Consider the following 19,709-nt stretch of genomic DNA (forward strand, 5'->3'; position numbering starts at 1 on the left):
AGCCTCATGCAGAAGTGTTGCCTCTGACAAATTTTGACTTTCTAGCTCTGAGCCATGTTGGCCTATGAGTAGAGCAAGAATGCTCCAGGAGATTTAGTTTCTATTTTAAGAAAGACAACAGAAGATCCCATATATATATATATATACGTGTATATGTTTTTGTTGTTGTTGTTTTTTTTTTCAGAAATTAGTTGTTCCAGGAGCAGTGGGAAGAGCAGCTCTGCCCTCCCATGGGTTTGAGACCTCTGCCTTCCTCCCACCACCATAAGCCCGGCTGCTCCTCTTACTCCCTGGCCGAGTGGGAAAGTTGTGCTAAGCAAGCACAGCAGCACACTGGGGAGAGCCGGCAGCAGCAGAGCCTGGTCTGCAGCCTTTGTCCTCCCCTTGCTGTTAGTTTGTGTGGGGCTTGCAGTAGTGTCATCCTCTTTAGGACTGCTGCTGCTCCCTCTCTCAGTCTTGGGTCACTGGGCTCAAAATCTTTGCAAAGGGCCAGAAAGGTGACATGATTGCACAAACCATGTTTCCTTGAAAGAGCAATGAGGCTAAAAACATCTGAACCATTTTTACTTGAAAACACTGAGAACATTGAGCTGAGGCAAGACCGACAAAAGTGCAGCCCGAACAGTGAACCAAGAAATTAGACCATGTTCTGGTACTTTTCATTATAGCTTTCGGAGGTACTTCAGCTGTTATATACGGGCAGACCATGAAATGACCTCAAGTGAAAATTACTGGAGTGGATGTAGCATTTACACATTTCTCCATTGTGAACCGAAATTTCTCTACTTCCCGTCTGCATCAAAGTCAAACTTCCTCTCAGACATCCTCTGTCTCTCCTGCACCCCTCTCAGATACCTGCCCTGAGTCCTACTCATCCACCTGCCTCAGTGAACTCTGCTTTACCTATGGTTCCACGTGAACTTTTGCATGTAAACCTGTACTCTAAGCTGTCTGCCAGGACAGAAAATGGTGAGATTTTCTGCTGCCCCCTGGGTTTTCTACTCTGTATCCCTGAAGTGCACGAGAAGACAAGGAACGGTTTAACGTGTTGTTCCTAATGGCATTTTCCTATCTTACTGCCATGTGCATGCTGCTCAGGTTTTAAAACTTTGCACCAAGTGCTTTTCCTGAAGGAACAACTAGCAGCTTCATCAGAGTCATCTGCAGGGCACTTGCAGTCACACAAGTTTTATGGAGCTCCAGGCTAATTTATTTATTTATTTATATTAAACCAAGCCTCTGAGAGCCAGAAATCAGGACTTTCACTATGCTCTGATGTTCAACTTTGGGGCCTTTTTCTCCTGTGCGTCAGTTGCAGAGCAAGTGCTGTGGGCCCAGAGCAGGGCTGCAAGAACTCCATGAAGCCACTGAGTGGTTCATTGTGACTGGTGGCTGGTCACAAAGAGCAAAGCGGGGTTTTTGGGGGAAATGCCTCATAGTGGAAAAATGCCCAAAAGCCAATGTTTGGCTAGCTCGATCTGATGAACAGCAGATATTTTGTTTAACATCTGAAAGCCTGCAATACTTTCACTGTACTCCTATAGCAACGCTTACTGATCACTTTCCCAACACAACCTTCTATACGGCCTTCTTCTTTGCTTCTTTTAACTGTGCTACTCAGAGCAACTTTCAATGCTAGTGTTAAGCCAGAACTAGAACACAAGGGAAAAAATGCTGGTTTGCCTTTAATGAAACCCCACCTATTAAAATTGAAGTCTTCTGTGGTTTACAGCTCAGATTCAAAATTTGTCAGGGAATTGCTGCTGGGCTATGGAAGTGCCCCCTCCTGCTCATGTAGGGATTTGTCTGAGGAACCCCAACTCAGAGCTGAGGTTGCACATACAGGTAACATCTCATGAACAGATTTGGGGGCTGAGTGCTCCAACCAGAATATCTGTTCTGAAGGTGTGCAGGCTCTGCTGAGCTCCTGTGAAGTAGCAGGACTAATTACTTTTATTACTACAGCATCTAGGGGGCCTAACTGAGATAAAAGGCCATCCTGAGCTGGGCACTGGGGATACCCATCACAAGAGGAAGCTGTTTCTCTGTAGGCAGGCAAGACCTACAGTGTGGGATGGCTGTAACTGGAGCCAGAGAATCTTGACTCCTGATGATGGACGGGCTGTCGAGGGAGGTGGGGGGCACAGGTGGCTGCCACATGGTATGTGGGGGTGGCAGTGGCAGAGTAGTGATGTGCCAGGGAGCAGTCCCAGCAGCCCACAGGTCTGCCTGTGGGACCCGAGGGGACAAGGTGTTTCTACCTGGAGGAAGAATGAATCATAGAATACCAGGTTGGAAGGGACATCAAGGGTCATCTGGTCCAACCTTTCTTGACAAAAGCACACTCTTGTCACGATGGCCCAGCACCCTGTCCAGCTGAATCTTAAAAGTCTCCAATGTTGGGGAATCCATCACTTTGCTGGGGAGATTATTGCAACGGCTGATTGTTCTCATTGTGAAAAATTTCCCTTTCATGTCCAATCAGAATCTCCCCAGGAGTGATTTGTACCCATTGCTCCTTGTCTTTTCCATGTGACCTTGTAAAAAGGGAGTCTCCATCTTCTCTGTAGCCACCCTTTACATACTGGAACATAGTCTGAACAAGCCCGGTTCTCTCAGCCTTTCCTCACATGTCAGGCTTCCTAGTCCTTTGATCATATTTGTGGATTTTCTCTGGACCCTCTCCAGCTTGTCCACATATTTTTTGTATAGCAGGGACCAAATTTGAACACACTATTCCAGAGGTGGCCTGATGAGCTCTGGAAATGTATTTTGAAAGCGACTTTTCAGCTAGTAGGTGCTCTGTGGTGCTTGATACATCTCCCTGTCTCCATCCCTCCTGCCAGTGACAAGGCTGGACGTGTCCCACAGCAGCTGGTGGCACTGGAGCATCATCCCCCCACTCTTTCCTCCCCACGGAACGGCACCTCTGCCCGATCCCGGTGGGACACCCGGTGGCTGTGAGCAAAGCTGCAGTCCCTGGCTGTAAACCGGGACCCCGCGGGGGACCGAGCAGCCCCGGCCCCAGCGAGCGCGGCCCTGCGGCCCCACGGACGGGGCCGGCGCCAGGCGGGGGCTGCCTTCCCGGGAGCAGCCAGTGCTGAAGGCACCGAAGCATCCTGGCAGCAGCCAAACCCCAGCCCTTTGGGTGGGAACACGGCGAGCACCCACGCTGGTGGCTCTGCTAGTGGGGGGCAAACTCAGAGAAAATGCAGAATTACAGACGAACTTCATAAACCTGCACATGATCAATGCTCTAAGGAGAGAGAGGTTTCCTGCGTTGTTTTCCCTAACAGAGCAGATGCAGTCTCCTGGCTCATCTAAACACCAAGTTTGGTTGTTTGTTTTTTTTTTTTAAATCTGCCTATCCTCTTGATAGCAATCATACGGTGTGGCAGTGACTCACACAGGATAATTATGGTGTTTAAAAAACAATCTATGTCAGTGCTGAGTGTTTTCTCTTTTAATTTCTCCAACTATCTTCTTAGGAGGGAAGATTAATGACACCAAATATCCTTGAACAGACTCTTCCTCAGGAATGGGCTCTGTATGCAAATCTTTTAAGAGATCATCACTGGATTACAGAATGTGGGGTCTCTCTTCACTGCCATAATGCATATTCCTGCTTTGATTTGGGTACTTAGAAACTTTCAGTGTGCTTAGGCTCTGCTGTATGTTATCGGTTTTTTGGTGCTGGCAGAACCAGCCCAGTCTGTAACATGAGGTGCCTGAAGAGCACCTCACATGCTGATCATCCTAAAGGCTTGTCCTCCCCATGTCTTCCAGCAGTGTGCAGCTCAGCCAGGTCTTCCTGTCCATAAGCTTTTTAAAGTGAAGCACCAAGATGTCCTTCAGGTTTTAGCTTAGCTCAGTCAGTTCACCTGAATTCTGCACTTTACATTGGAGAGAGACTGTCCCCTCAGTCCCGTGTTCCATGCGAGGAGGTGGCTGCTGCTACACCCTCCGGCAGAGCCACTGGGACATGTTTTGGTCCATGTGACAGGGAGAAGTGGGAGCAGGAGACCTTCTCCTTGTGCCAGCATCTTCCCTGAGGAATCTCCAGGGAGCTCACAGCTAGAGGAAGATGCTCTGCCCTCTTGGAATAGCTCCAGAAGCAGTCCCAATGCATCCGCTGGAGCAGGATCATTATGGTCTCATTCCAAAACGAAATAAAATTGCTAGTTCTGTGTGCTTTCACCTTCAGTATAGGACAAACACAAAGTGATATTAAGTCAAGTGCTGCTTGTTAAACTGATCAGTAAAAAGCCAGTCGATCTCTAGCAGTTCTGACCGGCATAAGAGAGTAACAGTGAAATTATTCATACTTTTATCACTGACCTGGCTGTTCTTGGCTGTGATTATTCTGTTATTGGGTTGCAAGATGGCGCTGCCCAAAGCAAAGACCTGATGTTGTGAGGCCCATCTCCCATCCATGTCCAGAAAGATTCAAAAATGAACACCCAAGGGAGGTTGCTAATATTCTGTCTTCTGTCCTAGAAAGAAGTTCACAAATAAATAGCATTTACTAGCTGTTACAAAGCCCATAGTTATTGGTTCAACTTAAACTCCTGAATCTTTAGCCTTGAGTTCCTTCCATTGAAGCTTTTGGCCCCATAGGGATGCCCAGGAGAACAGGCAATGTCTCTGCACTGTAACACTGGACAATCTGCAGTCTGGACCCTTCCTGAGCCAGTGCCCCAGCGCCACAGCGCACTCCCCACTGGACTCACCAGCTCTCAGGAATGTAGCACGGGCTGTCACCTTACTGGCAGTATTGTCCCTGAGGATCTTCTTTCTCCAGAGGCTGCCTCTGATCAGCTGAGCCAGCTGTCTCAGGGTTTCCTCTGCCAATGTGAATAGTGGGGTGTTTCTGCTTTGGAAAGTTAATCTTCACGTTAATCGCAATTGATCTGTAATTGTAGGAAAATTTGAGAGCCCATTCTTTCTCCAGTTTAATATGTGGATGTAACGGTGCTTGATATCAAAAGACAGGAAAACAATCATGTTGCTGCTATCATTGTTTCTGAGGCCAACTCTGGGCTGTCGGCAACTCAGTTCACCAAATTCCTCCCACTGCTCATGTGGGGTTGGTGCCTCCCCCCTTGCCTGGTGCATGTTACTGTTCCAAATAAGATGCGGACTTGCTATAGTGTGTTTGCATTGAAGAGTTTCACATTTATGGAATGATCATGTTAGTCAAAGCAAGGAAACTTTTAGGTATGCAGAAATAAGCTTTAGCATTGATTAATTATAAATATCTCCAAAAAAGTAAGGTAAGACACCAAATGCAGTGAGAGAAAAAAACTAGTTGTTGTTTCTAACCTTTGTTCTTTCAATGCAGAAATCTTTTCAGTCCCTCATTAGAGCTGTCTATGTGTGACTTCGTCCCAATATGTCTTCTGGGAAGGGGTCAGAGATACTTCACGGTGTGTCATGTGTGCTGGGACACACTTGTGACACAGCTTTTGCACCTGTGCTGTGCAGCTGTGCTATCAGACCAGGAGACCTGCGGTGCAGCTGGACTGAGGGGCTTTCTGCAGCCTAGGCTGGTGGTGTCTCACTGGATCAAAAAAAACCAACATGAAACTTTTAAGTGCCCAGAGTTTATTGCAGCACCGTGCAAGACTCACCCGCATTGTGGGATGGGCTGGAGGAAACTAAACTGCTGTTATTTGCCTTGCTCACCAGCTGCTGTTGCCTCAGTGGGTCAGCACTCGTCAGTGTGGACCAAACCATAGTACGATATTTGTGTAATTAATTCCTCGCTTTGGCTGTCCTTGGGGTGCTAAATATTTCCATAAAAGTTCTTGCTGTCTTTATGCCTCCCTCTGAATTCTGAAAGTATTTCAATGTATTAGAGGGAAAGTTAAACTATTTCAAGAACTTACAACAATAAGGACGTTTGCAATTAAGGAAATATGTGCCTCGGTGCACAGGAGTAAAGTATGCTCTCAAGTCATTTGCTGACATGGATTTATAATGACAGGAAAGGGGAGACATTACTTTGGAGATTTCACCATGAACTTTTAGAAACCACAGGTGTTGTATTTGATAAACATATCAAATATAAGAATGATAGGTACTAACCTATTCTTATCCATGGATAAGAAGGCAGGTACTAATCCATTTCAATTATTTTCTTCTCGTTCGAAAAACCAGTACCAGATAAGGTGCACTAGCAGTTTGTTCTTTCTAGTTAAGGCTTGTGGATTTGTATTTTCTTTTCAGTTAAGAGCTTCAAAACTGCGAAGTATTTGAATAGTTTGTAGAAAGAGCATTTTAATATCTCTCAACATTGCACAAACTACCAGTACTAAATTAGGGAACATAAATGGAAAAAAACTCTGTCATTTGAGTCTGTAAGTAGAAACTTCTCTATGACTATATATTTGATTAGTTCAAATAGTATATTTCTGATCTGTAGAATTTTACTTGTAGCAAACAAACAGATATTAAGGAATATTTGAGGTGTAGGGGCTTAGCAACAAATTCAAAGGATAAGAAGAACATAGGAAAAAATATAACAAAACAGTGTGAGATGTTATCGAGAGTGAAAATGCTTTTTAAACCAAATTTTTAGCAGGCTGATGTTACACACGCACATTCATATACTAACAAGCACCAAGGTGTATGTGTTCAGGTGATCTGTTCAGGACCGCTTGTGCGCAACATGGAAGAGAAAGGACAGTGGCTATCAGGACAGTGTCTACTAAGTCCTCACCACGCCTCTTGTGTTTCTCTTGACTGTCAATAACAAAATACCTTTTGGATGGATGTTGAGGGAGGACCCAGGTGTTTTTCTAGAATGGAGCTCTGCTTACTTGTTCTTTCAGCGTGAGCAGCCATGGACTTTGGCCATGGTCTGCTGAGGCCCATGTGGATATTCCCACTCACTGTTGTAGTCCTTTTCTGAAATGAAGGCAAGGTGAAAGGCCAGGGAATTATGAGGGTCAAGGCGGGGGTGAAGGAGAAGAAAGCGGAGAGTAAAGATAAATGAAAAAATGTGGTTTGGTTGGTAGGGCAAGAGAAGAAGGTAAAGAAGGATGTAGGTTGTGAGCTTGCCTCTTTAAAGGCATCAATCAAGCATGACAAGTGGAAAAGGAGCAAACAGGTGGGTAGATGAAGCTGTCAGGGAAGAGGCATCTTGAGGTGCTTGTGGTGATATTCCTCAGGGGAACCGCAGTGGCTCAGAGGGGCATAGCAAGGGCTGGGGGAACTTGGCCAGAGGAGGGAACTGGGAAAGACTGTGAGGATACAGAGGAACTCTAACAGGGAGAAGACACAGGGGCAGAGAGGGCTTGAGTGTCGAAAAGAGGGAGAATTTGGGGAAAATAAGAGAGGCGATGGCTTAAGAGCCAAGAATGGGAGAGAAGGAGCTCTGGAAACATCCAACTGACTTGTCAATCAAATTGCATATTCAAAGGTGGGTCATACCCACTTTTGCTGGAAGCACTTAGAGCTGAGACACCTGATACACCTGGTATGGCAAAACATATCCACTGAACCTCCTCTTGAACCACATCAGGCTAGCTGGACTTTGCCACACCAGTTGGCTTAAGGTGGAGGTTTCCCCTTGGTCTGGAGCTCATGGTGCTTTGCTGCTGCCCTGTTTTTTGTGTGTTTTGGTTGGTTGGTTGGTTGGTTTGGGGGTTTTGTTTTGTTTTGCTTGTTTGCTTGTTTTGGTTTTTTGGTGTTTTTTTTGTTGTTGTTTTGTTTTGTTTTGTTTTGTTGGTTGCTTGCTTGCTTGCTTGCTTTTGTTTTTGGTTTTCTTTTGGTTTTTGTTCTGGTTTTTTTTTTTTATTATTTTTCTGGAAGAGAAACTTGCTGGCTTTTACCAGACCTCCAACCAGCATATACATTGTGTGGGCAACTGGGGAATTAAAGCTCTGGGTTCAATGTGCACATCAAACAAATATCACTGCTGAAGTTTGACCATATAGGTCTGCAGGTGCTTTGGCTAGAGAACACTTCAGGTGTAGGCACAAAAGGGGGGGATGTTTCCTGGTGACCTTTCCCAAAAAGTGAGCTCAAGAGCATGTTCACATAGTCATATTGTTTGGACAAATGCTTTCAGGATCCACCCCTACAGGGTCCATAGCTTATGAAACATATCTATAGGGGATTTATGTATGCTTGCCACCCTCACATCCCTGCAGACATCCTAACTCCCAAACACCCATGCAGGGGGCACTGAGGAGTGCAGCTGCTCTGCAGCGCCAGCACTGCTGCCAGGAACTTAGAAGGATGCCAGTATCTAAATTTCTTTGTCATTTTTACAAATGTCACCCGAGGCTGGTGCAGGACAGTCTGGTAACATTTTTCTGTCTCACATATAATTGCAGGCTAGTCGCCTCATTAAAATACTTGGTTTTATGATCTGTTTTTCTCCTAAGCAGCTGTTTATGCACTTTATTAATAGCGACTAATTAAGTCCCTTGGATAAAGTCCTTTGGAGGCTGTCCAAAGACATAAACCCAAATAAGCCTGGGCACTGTGATGAAACACAGTCACTAAAATATCTTCCCAAAAGCCATGTAACCAGATTGCAAATGGACCAAAGAAGTGTCTGATGAAAAGAAATGGGTGAGAAGATATATAGATTCCAGTAGGCATCATGTAAGATCTCGAGGACGAGGGGGAAGGAAACAGGATTAAAATACCTTGAAGTTCCATTTGCGCATGAGATCTTACACTGGGCAGCTTATATTTATGATCAACTCAGGTTGCTAATGCAGTTCTGAGCCAAGGGGCAATGAGGAGACCCGCAACCTTGAGCTGTTGCACCACTGCATTTGCGAAGGCCACAAAGCATCCTGAAAGCCACGAGCAGCTATAAAATCAAGCTACTGACTTCATTGCACTGGACAGTAAATCCCCTTGGAGACAGCCTGGTTGGTTTTAAAAAGCATTTGGGGAGGCAAGAGGAAAAAGGTTAAGAGCAGGTGAAGTTTTGACGTGCTGTTAAGCTGGGGAAGTGAAGTGGTGAGCAGTGTGAGCCCCATGGGCTGCATGTGCCACCAGGGCCAAAGAAACCCCTGTCACAGCTGCGCACAGGTGCCCCAAAACAACCCGCGTTTTGCCATGCCTGTTCTGCAGCTTGTGAGGCAGGATGAGGGGATGAATACCCCAGAGAAGACATAGGTTAAGAGTTGGAGTGAGGAAGAAACATCATTTGACCAATGTGGAGAGCTGGCAGCTGGCAAACCCTTCTTCCAAGGCAGCAGTCACTTTCGGAATCATAGAATGCCCTGGGATGGACGGGATCCACAGGGATCATTGAGTCCAACTCCTGTCCCTGCACAGGACAGCCCCAAAATTCACACCATGTGTCTGAGGGTGTTGTGTAATCACTTCTTGAACACTGTCAGGCTTGGAGCCGTGACACCTCCCTGACCTTCTCCTAATGTCCACCCTAAACTTCCCCTGGCACATTTTCCTGCCATTCCCTCGGGTTCTGTCGTTGGTCACCAGAGAGAAGAGATCAGTGCCTGCCACTCTTTCTCCATTTGTGAGGACCACTTAGACACTGCTACACCACTTAGACACTCACAAGTGTATGGCGCCAGATGGGATACATCCAAGGGTGCTGAGGGAGCTGGCAGAGGTGATCACTAAGCCACTTCCCATTATCCATGAGCAGTCCTGACTAACAGGGGAGGTCCCAGATGACTGGAAGTTGTCAAGCGTGATGCCCATTTACAAGAAGGGCTGGAAGGAGGAGCGCTGGAAGGTTAATATGACCTCAGTGCCAGGAAAGGTCATGGAAATGATCATCCTGAGTGGCACCACACAACACATACAAGACAACCAAGTGATCAGGCCCTGTCGGTATGGGTTTCTGAAAGGCAGGTCCTGTTTGACCAACCTTGTCTCCTTCTATGACAAGGTGACCCGCTTAGTGGATGAGGGAAAGGCTGTGGATGTTGTGTACTTAGACCTCAGTAAAGCCTTTGACACCATTTCCCACAGCATTCACCTGGAGAAGCTGGCAGCTCATGGCCTGGACAGGCATGCTCTTTGTTGGGCCCAAAGAGTTGTGGTGAATGGAGTCAAATCCAGTTGGCATCCAGTAACGAGTGGTGTTCCCCAGGGCTCAGTACTGGGGCCAGTTCTGTTTAATCTCTTTAACAATGATCTGGATGAGGTAATTGAGTGCACCCTCAGTAAGTTTGTAGCTGACACCAAGCTGACAAGGAGTGTCGATCTGCTGCAGGGTAGGAAGGCTTTACAGAAGGATCTGGACCAGCTGGATTAATGGGCCAAGGCCAGCTGTATGAGGCTTAACAAGGCCAAGTGCCAGGTCCTGCACTTGGGTCACAACAACCCCAGGTAGAGCTACAGGCTCCAGGAAGAGTGGCTGGGGGACCTGTGGGTGTTGATTGATAGCAGCTGAATATGAACCAGTAGTGTGCCCAGGTGGCCAAAAAGGCCAAGAGCATCCTGGCTTGTATCAGGAATAGTGTGGCCAGCAGGACCAGGGAAGAGATTGTCCCCCTGTGCTCAGCACTAGTGAGGCCCCACCTTGAATCCTCTGTTCAGTTTGGGGCCCCTCACGACAAGAGAGCCACTGAGGTACTAGAGAGAGTGTAGAGAAGGGCAAGGAAGCTGGTGAAGGGTCTGGAGCACAAGTCTGATGAGGAGCGGCTGAGAGAACCGGGGCTGTTCAGCCTGGAGAAAAGGAGGCTGAGGGGAGACCTTATCGCTGTTTGCCACTACCTGACCGGAGGCTGCAGCATGGAGGGGGTTGGTCTCTTCTCCCAAGTAGCAGTGATAGGACAAGAGGAAATGGCCTCAAGTTGTGCCAGGGAAGGTTTAGATTGGATATTAGGAAAAAATTCTTTACAGAAAGGGTTGTCAGACACTGGAACAGGCTGCCCAAGGAAGTGGTGGAGTTACCATCCTGGAGGTGTTTGAAAGGCATATAGAAGAGGTTCTTAGGGACATGGTTTGGTGATTTTGAGCACCTCTTCCACCCAGAATGATTCTATGAAGTTGTAGGGTGCGATGAGATCTGCTTTCAGTCTCCCCCAGGTTGAACATTCAAGTGATTTTAGCTGTTCCTCATATGGCTTCCCCTTCAAACCCTTCACCAACTTTGTGGTTATCCTTTGGACACTCTCCAGCAGCTTTATATCATTTTTATCCCGTGGCACCCAGAGCTGCACACAGTGCCCCAGGTGAGGCTGCACCAGTGCAGAGCAGAATGGGACAATCACCTCCCTCACCTGGCTGGCAATGCTGTGCTTGATGCACCCAGGACATGGGTGGCCCTCTTGGCTGCCACAGACGCTGTTGGCTCATGTTCAACTTGCATGCTCACTGTATAAACTGGGGGGGCTGGCCAGGGGAGGGAGTTGCTGCTTGGGAGAGGTCTGGGCATTGGTTGGTACTGAGGAATTGCATTGAGTATGTCTTGCTTGTATATTCTTTCATTGTTACTATTGTTCTTGTTCATCTCTTCCTTTGCTGTCCTGTTAAACTGTTTCTATCCCAATCCATGAGTTTTACTATTTTTCCCCTTTTTTCTTTTTCTTTTTCTTTTTCTTTTTCTTTTTCTTTTTCTTTTTCTTTTTCTTTTTCTTTTTCTTTTTCTTTTTCTTTTTCTTTTTCTTTTTCTTTTTCTTTTTCTTTTTCTTTCTTTTTCTGATTCTCCTCCCCACCCCATAGAGGTGAGTGGACTGAGTGGCCACAGTGGTACATAGTTGCCAGCTGGGGCTAAACTGTGGCAGCTACACATACAAACCTGCAATAACCCCCGCTATTCAAGCAGGCATTTTGCAGCAAAATTCATCATCTTGGTGTCATGTATTGCTCTCCATGTAAGCACCACTTTCTTATTACAAAAGGGAACAAACTTCCGGTGCTTATATATGGTCTAGCATCCTGCCCCTGTGGTTTGACTACAGTTCAGACACAACAGCCTGGCAGGCCAGAGGGTTCAGCAGGATGATACTCACTGCTGCTTTCACTTTCCTGCGGGCTGATCCTGCCCGTTTCAGCTACAGTCTCAAAGCTGGCTTGCTTACACATGAACTGCTGGCTTTGCTGTCTTATCAATCACATTCATGTATTTTACTTACTTATATATAGGTAGGGAACCCAGCAGCTGTCAACACTGGTGAGCAGATGGGGCTTCAGTGTGGCTTGAATACACAGGTTGCTGGAAGGTGTCTCTCTGCTGCTTCCTGCAGCCACTGTGTTTGGGTTATGTCATGACTCTCCTCCCTAGTGTTTAATCTTTTTTGTCCTTCTTTTCCCCTCCTACCCTTTAAGCTTTCTACAAAGCTGTCTTTCTGCTCCTCTGCCTATTTCCCAAGCAAGTGACCTGAAGGTTTCATAGCTTGGTGTCAGCATGGTTTGGCTGCTCCTGCCAAGGGGGTTATGCTGCTGTGTAACCAGCATTCCAAAGCCCTCTGGTTCAGGTACAGTCCTTGGAGTGTGCTGGGATATGATGCCTTTCCTGGGGTTCAGGCAGGGAATGGGAAATCTCGGGGTTTGTCTGAAATGCTGGTATTCATCTGTAGTGGGGCCAAGCGGCTTTTGTTACTTAGTGCTTCCCTCCATGCTGCAGGCCTCCAAAATCAGGCTAGAAAAAAAAAAACGGAGGGTTATGCTGTTGTCTGGGGAAGTTGAGCTCCTGCTACTTGCTTGTTTGTTTGTTTTCTTTCTTGTATTTGATTGCTCCATTTTCAGTCCTTCCATACAGCTGGCTCTTTCTCTTTCATCAGACTAATTGATGATGGGCAGCATGGCTTTATGGAAAATAGAACTTGTCTGAATAGCTGGATTCTTCTTTGCTTGCTTATTTTAATGAGACAAAATGAGTTAGATGGGATTGTGGTCAGTGATACTGCAAGTCCTGTTATCGTGTACTTCTTCTGGCTTGGCCCAACACACTGTGCCAGCGTGTCATGGAATCCCCGTGGCACACAGCCTGTGAATTTAAAACTGGGTAGAAGCTCAGCTGCTGTATCAGTGTGAGGTCCATAAGTGCTGCACCACGAGGATGGCCCCTGTGCCACTACGTGCGAAAAAAGTGCTGAATCCTTGCTGCCTACAATTTGCTGGTGGCACCAGGAGTACTGGCAGGGACTCACCCAGCGGGGACTCACCCAGCGGGGCATGTAAGCTGAGTACTTTTATCCACCCAGGTTTGATTTTGAAGCCCATTGTCTGCTGGTTCATAGGCACAGAGAGCTTTGTTGGCACAGCTGAATTTCCACAGACACTTTTAATTCCTTAGGTTAATTATATTTATGCTTTCCCTCCCTCCTGACATGATTTGGTCTGCAAGATGCATTGCACAGTACCTGTACGAGTGTCACAGAGATGTCATTGATGATGATGATTACTAAAGGAAGCACCTGTGCCAAGGTCTTGGAGCACAGTCGGTCTCATTTCATCAGGGCTGTGGGGGAGCATCCCTGATACTCAGAAAGATGTGCAATGGGGGCAATGATGGCAGTATTCATCTGGTCTATCTCCTTGCAGTTGTATAAGGGCATCCTCCTGTGTCTCCTGAAGGAAATCACATTTTTTATTCCTTAGGTGAAATGATATTTCAGTCTCCTATTGTGCTTCAGACTTGGGTTTCAGTGCACAGACCCATCAGTGAATGGGTCAGCCAAGGAAAATTGCAGGAAAGCTTTCAAAAGGGACTGGGGCTCAGCTCTGAGGAGCTGCATCGATGCTTTGCCTCCTTTGAAACAGAGCCATATGAGAGACACAGAATTGCCCTCATGGACCTGGCCTTAAAGTGTCTCATAAATTTGTTCGGGCCCCTGAAATCACTGAGATATTGTCTGCAACTGTCTTACATCCCATCGGTATCCATTGAGAACATTAGGACTGCAGCCTTTATGAAAAAATCAAGCTATTTTTAATGAAATTCAACTGTACTTTTTTACCAGCATGTAGCAAAATCACACTTTTGGCAAAAATTACTTGAACTTTGCACATTTTCATGCGAAATGGGGATTATTCATTTTGATTTTGGCAGAAGGAGGCATTTCTTGTTTTAGAAGAAAACTGACTGAAAAAAGTTTGAGGTTCCTGTTTTTTTTAAAAAAGAAAACATGTTCCACTTTCCATACTCTGAAGTATGCAAACGTGAAGCTTTAAATAAACACTTCTGAACAATTCTGATTTGGGAGCTGCACCGTAACCTGAGCATTGGGCCACAAATAACCAGCCATGAATCTTGCATTTCTTTGCTAGTGCTGTGAACACTTATGCATTTATATATATATATGTATATACATGTATTATTTTCATGTGGGGATAGTTTAGCCATTAACCCCTGCAGTGAAGGGTCTTTAAACAAATAGTTAAGGCTGACCTTGACAGGGCTGCAGTCGTGTCTGCCAGCCAGCAATGAAGCTTCAGCTCTATGCTGGTGAGCTAGGAAGGCCTGTTGGCTGTTTATGGCAGCTCTGGAGGGAGTTGCTTGCTCCTGTGGCTCCTGCCTTATCATATGGTTTGATGTACACAGCTTGTGTAATCAATATGCTCAGCTATATATCTGTTCTGTTGTGTGTACGGGCACAGAGGCCTGGATGGAGATGCCTGTGGGTGGCTTGTGCGGTCAGGCAATGTCTGGTCCCAGGCAGAGAAGGGGCCTAAGGTGTTCAGATGGAGGTTACCAGGTGTCTGAGCTGGGGGTGATGGGCTGCAAATAATATCCTCTGCCCATTTTCATAGCTGTAAGGAGCCTGAGGATTGGAGGAAAGGCCTGCACGGAGCACTCTTGGACCATGTTTAGCTCAGGAACCTGATGTTGGACTCCCTTTGTCAGTCCTGCAGTCTGGAGAGGGGGAAGGAAACACACCACTGGTAGCTTTAGTCTGCTACTTCATCCTGGCAGGTACGGGAGGGCCCTGGCCATGGCCCAGGCCATCTGTGATTAATATAAACACAAACTAACACAGCAAGGCAAGGCTCACTAATATGTGCCACCTGTCTCTGACCAGGGATGGACCCGTGAATGGGAGACAAAGGCACCATGCAGCCATGTGTCTCTTACCATACCGAGGGGTCACTTGTGTGTGCCCTTGTGTTGGGCTAAGAAACCTGCCCAGACCCTGGCTGAATGCACCTGAGTCCTGGCTGCTCTCCCTGGGGTGGCACCTCACCAGCCCAGCTCTTGGCAGGCAGCTGGAGGATCTTCCCGGCCAGCAGAGTTTTGCTTGAGTGTTTCCAACCAAAACAAATATCACCTGGGCCCAAGTTTTCAACCTCAGCAAATCTGAATGAGGGTCTTGAACCCACCCTCATTTTGTGCTTTTGTGTTCACCTGCATTTTCTGGTTCTTTTGGGGGCCCGAGGTCCAACTCCCTGGGATGGCTGAGCTGGGGCCGTGACTCAAAGCTTCCCTGGGGCTTGGGTTGAGGAAACCTTTCTGAGCTGTGTGATAGTAGGAATGAACATCTGCATGTGCGTGCCCATGTATGTTTACATGAGATGTCCCCATGTCCTTCCAGGTGCTTACTGAGAACATGCTATGGCTTCCCAGAGCCATGTTTCTAAATAATTTCCTAGTTCTCCCACTCTCAGCAACTACAGGTGCAATTTTGAGGAGAGGCTCATGTCAGGATCCTCATTTCAGGCTTATCTTGTGTGTCTGTGTGTGCCAGCGTATTTTACAGCTCCATCCCCACCCCATAGAGATGCCACAGGGGACCTTCCTCTCCCTCACAGACCAAAGGCACAGCCCATAAGGCTTTATTTCTTCCTTGACTGGGGACAGATTTCCTCTAGGAGCTTCTCTCTCATCAGCTGAGTCTGGGACACCCTAAGGAGTGCTCCAGCCTGTGAGGTTGGTACAGGGACATATCTCAAATCACTGCTATTCCCTGTTTACTCCTTATTCCTCCACTGAGCTTCCACCCAAAATCTCCTCATGAGACATTATGACCCTCAGTTAGGTCATACCAACGCATTGCCCAGACTCACTAAAACCCTGGTACCAGACCTGCCAGCAGCCGGGGGAAACTTGGTTATTTCAGTGGTTCTGGGGGAGTGTGGGTGTATGTGTGTGGATGTCTTCTCTGGTGTGGAATGATTTGGTTTGAGAAGTAACAACTTGGTTTGCCTTGCAGAAAAGAATCACCACCATCTGCATACTGCCATATATACTATATATACCATGGAGGGTGCTTTTGAGAGATGTCAGGGGACCACACACGATGGCAGAGGAAGGAGCAGTGTCAGCCTGGAGTACCAGTGTGCACGGAACCTGAGCATTTCCGTGCCTTACACTACAAAAGCCACATCAGTAGTGTGAGCGTTGCAATAGAAATGTGCTGATTTGGTGAAGAAGGGGAGGCTGAGAGGGAAGAGTGTGTGGACATGAGGTCAATCCTGTTGTTCCTGACCTCAGTTCTATCTTGGAATCCCTGACTCCTCTCAGGTCTGTAAAAGCACGTCCAGAGGTTGGGAAAGTGTTGTAGGCGCACAAAAAGGAGCTGTTTGGTGGAAATGAATGAAACTACAGTGGGACTGGCTGAAAGGTACACTGGTGGAAGTCCCCATTGGAGGGCTGGCTCCTTCTTGCAGGGAGGGTGAGAAGGCAAGAGACCACCATGTCATGAATGATGGCGGCAGCAAAGCCTCTCAGCTAAGAGGTCAGGTAGGGCCAAGCTTGGTTTCTTGTCATCTCATCCTACCTCAAGGCTAGGGGACGCGTCTAGGAAGGCTGTGGCTTAGGCCACCCATGGCCCAGCAAATCACAGTGTCTAGAGCTGATCTCTTGCATGTTTGTCCACCCAACTTTGAGGGAGGTGTGAGTTGTTAGACGTGAGACAGCTTGGCATTTTTGCTGATGGTGGCTGAGAAACAGGATTTTAATTGCGTGCTAAAACGCCCCTCGGAGCTGTTCATGGAGTGGCTTATCCAACATGGTTTCTCACAGGTGGGAGGAGACTTTTCTTTCCACTACTCATGGGTTAGATGACTGTGGGGACAATTGTCCTTGATCCCATTATGCAAAATGAAGAAGATAATTGTTTTGCACACAGTGCGTGCAGATGGAAACAAAAGGACAAAATGGTCCTAATTTTCACAAGGAGAAAGTTAAGATAGGGTACCTTGGTCTCACCTTCGGGCTCTCACTCTGCTCCAAGCAGAAAACTGGTAATCCTAAAGTATACCTAACTGCTCGTAACAGGTGACCTGGAAACAAAATGGACTAGATGATCTTTTGAGGTCCCTTCCAATCCCTAACATTCTGTGATTCTGTGAAAATGAGCAGCTTTTCTAGACCCAATACTGTTTTGATCAAGTGGAAACAGTGTTTGAGCAGTGAGCAGGAGCTCAGTTTAGGTCTGCATGTCCAATTCTGGTTTGTACAATAATTCTAATTCTCAGCCTTAGCAGCCTGAGCTTGGGAATGTCCGTGCCCTGGTTTTTACATCACGTCTGCTGTAAGTTGCACGAACCTCTTCTGTATTTCTACAGCATTGGCTCAAGAATAACCTGAGAGTAAGTTTGGTGGGCTTGACTACTTGATGTTTTTAATGAAAATCATCCAGCTTAGGATATTACAACTCAACGATGCATAGGTACTGGAGGGAAAAGCGTAGTGAAGGTATAGAAAGTTAAGAATGACATCTACTATGAAAATGGCAAGGCCAAAAGGACAGAGCTGAAAGGTGGCACTGCTTACGTCTTTGGTAACTTTTAAAATATCATAGTTGACAAAATTTGCTCCATTTTGAAAGTTTGCTTTCAGACGTTGCTTAAGTGTAGCACTGTGCCTGTTTCATTCAGCAATGCCTCTGTTGCACACCGTGCCTGTGGGATTTTGGCCATTTCAATTTTGGATCTGCAGGAAAAAACATTAGTGAACAGCAGGAACCATTACGTGTTATTTGCCACTGTTCAACACAGTAATTAGTAGCTTTTAGGGGCTGTCTTTTTAATGAGCTTCTTGTAATGGCTGAGGGAAAAGGTTTTACTGAAACTAGAGGGTTGAGGACTAGTCCTTGTCAAGAAGGGGAAATCCAGGAGAGATGAGACTGTTCAGAGTTGAGTGCAGATCCCAAGGAGCACCTCACTCTTTCAGAGCCTGAACCAAGAGGCAGAATCTGCTTCTGAAATTTGGAGAGGGCTGGTAAGGGCTGAGCAAGCAAAATGTCTTGCTTTTATAGACAGACAGTGCAGAGTTGCTAAAAACTGGAAGAATGGGAAGTCATTAATTTTATCTCTGAGCAGTATCTCAGATACCAGTACTCCAGACTTTCAGGCATCTGGCTTCCACATAGAATTATAGAATCATTTTGGTTGTAAAGACCCTCAAGGTCATTGAGTCCAACCATAACCTAACTCTGGCACTAGAGCATGTTCCTAAGAACCTCATCTATGTGTCTTTTGAACAGCTCCAGGGATGGTGACTCCACCACTTCCCTGTGCAGCCTGTTCCAATGCCTGACAACCCTTTCCGTGAAGAAATTTCTCCTAATATCCAATCTAAATGTTCCCTGCTGCAACTTGAGGCCATTTTGTCTCGTCCTGTCACTTGCTACTTGGCAGAAGGGACCAACACCCTCCATGCTACAACCTCCATTCAGGTAGCTGTAGACAGCGATCAGGTCTCAATACTGTTCATGTTCGGACTTGACACTAATCCCAACATGACGAAGTTTTTGGCTGCCCTTGCAGAGAGCTGCCAGCAGGACTCACGCTGCATCTGAGCAAAGTGGGGTTGGCGGGACACTCACCATCCACCTTCCGTGTCCTCCAGAGAAAAAGAAACACACAAAGACACCGGCCACGTTCTTTTGTCTTTTTTTTTTTTTTTTTTTAATTATTCCTTCATATTCAAACTTCACAAACAGTGTGAACTTGTACAATACCTCAGAAAGTGAAACTTACAAAAAAAGTGCTGGTAACATTAAAAAAAAACAAAAACAAAAAACAAAAAACAAACATCATTCTTAGCAACATCAATTACTCTTCCACACAAAACAGAAACCTTGTAAAATTTATTTCCGTATTTTTTTAAGGCGTAATACTTCCGTATAAAGTATATGCAAGAGATAAAACTTCACAGTATTCCAAAATGTCACAATAATAATAATAATAATATAGTATAATGAAGCGCTACAGTTAATTTTCTTTTTTTATTTTTTTTTTCCTGTTTTAAATAACAAATACAAGTCACAGGTAAATATACGTGAGAAAAATACGAGGCTAATATTAAATGGCAGGTAAGGATACTCTCACTGTAAGAAAAAACTGGCAGGATGTGTGTATTTATTCTATATTTTAAAGCACTTGATAGAAAAGGCGTATGCAAGGTAATTTTTTTTTTTTAATGATTTTCTATTTGCTTGTTTTTGATAACTGACATACCATTTACAGAGTATAATGAGAGAAAAAAAAGGAACTTAACCCCTCAAAACTTTTGACCTGCTCTTCACATCGTCACAAACCATGTTTCTCCAGAGATGCCTGTACAGCGGTGGGTGTGGGTGTGGGTGTGGGGGTGGGTGTGCAGGCGGCAGCACACGCGTGGGTGTGCGGATGGGTGAGCGTGTAATGACACACACGACCAGGGCAACGCGCATCAGTACCGGCCGAGACCCATCACCTGAGGCGGATCTTCACTCTGGGGCCAAATCCTGAAGTCTCTGTCCTGGCACGATGGCCCCTGAGGCGAGTGGCCACCGTCACCTGCATCAAGACCACAGGGTCTGGTCCTGAGTGCAGTT

Source organism: Columba livia, chromosome 1 (genome assembly GCF_036013475.1).
Source record: "Columba livia isolate bColLiv1 breed racing homer chromosome 1, bColLiv1.pat.W.v2, whole genome shotgun sequence".
Taxonomy (NCBI): Eukaryota; Metazoa; Chordata; class Aves; order Columbiformes; family Columbidae; genus Columba; species Columba livia.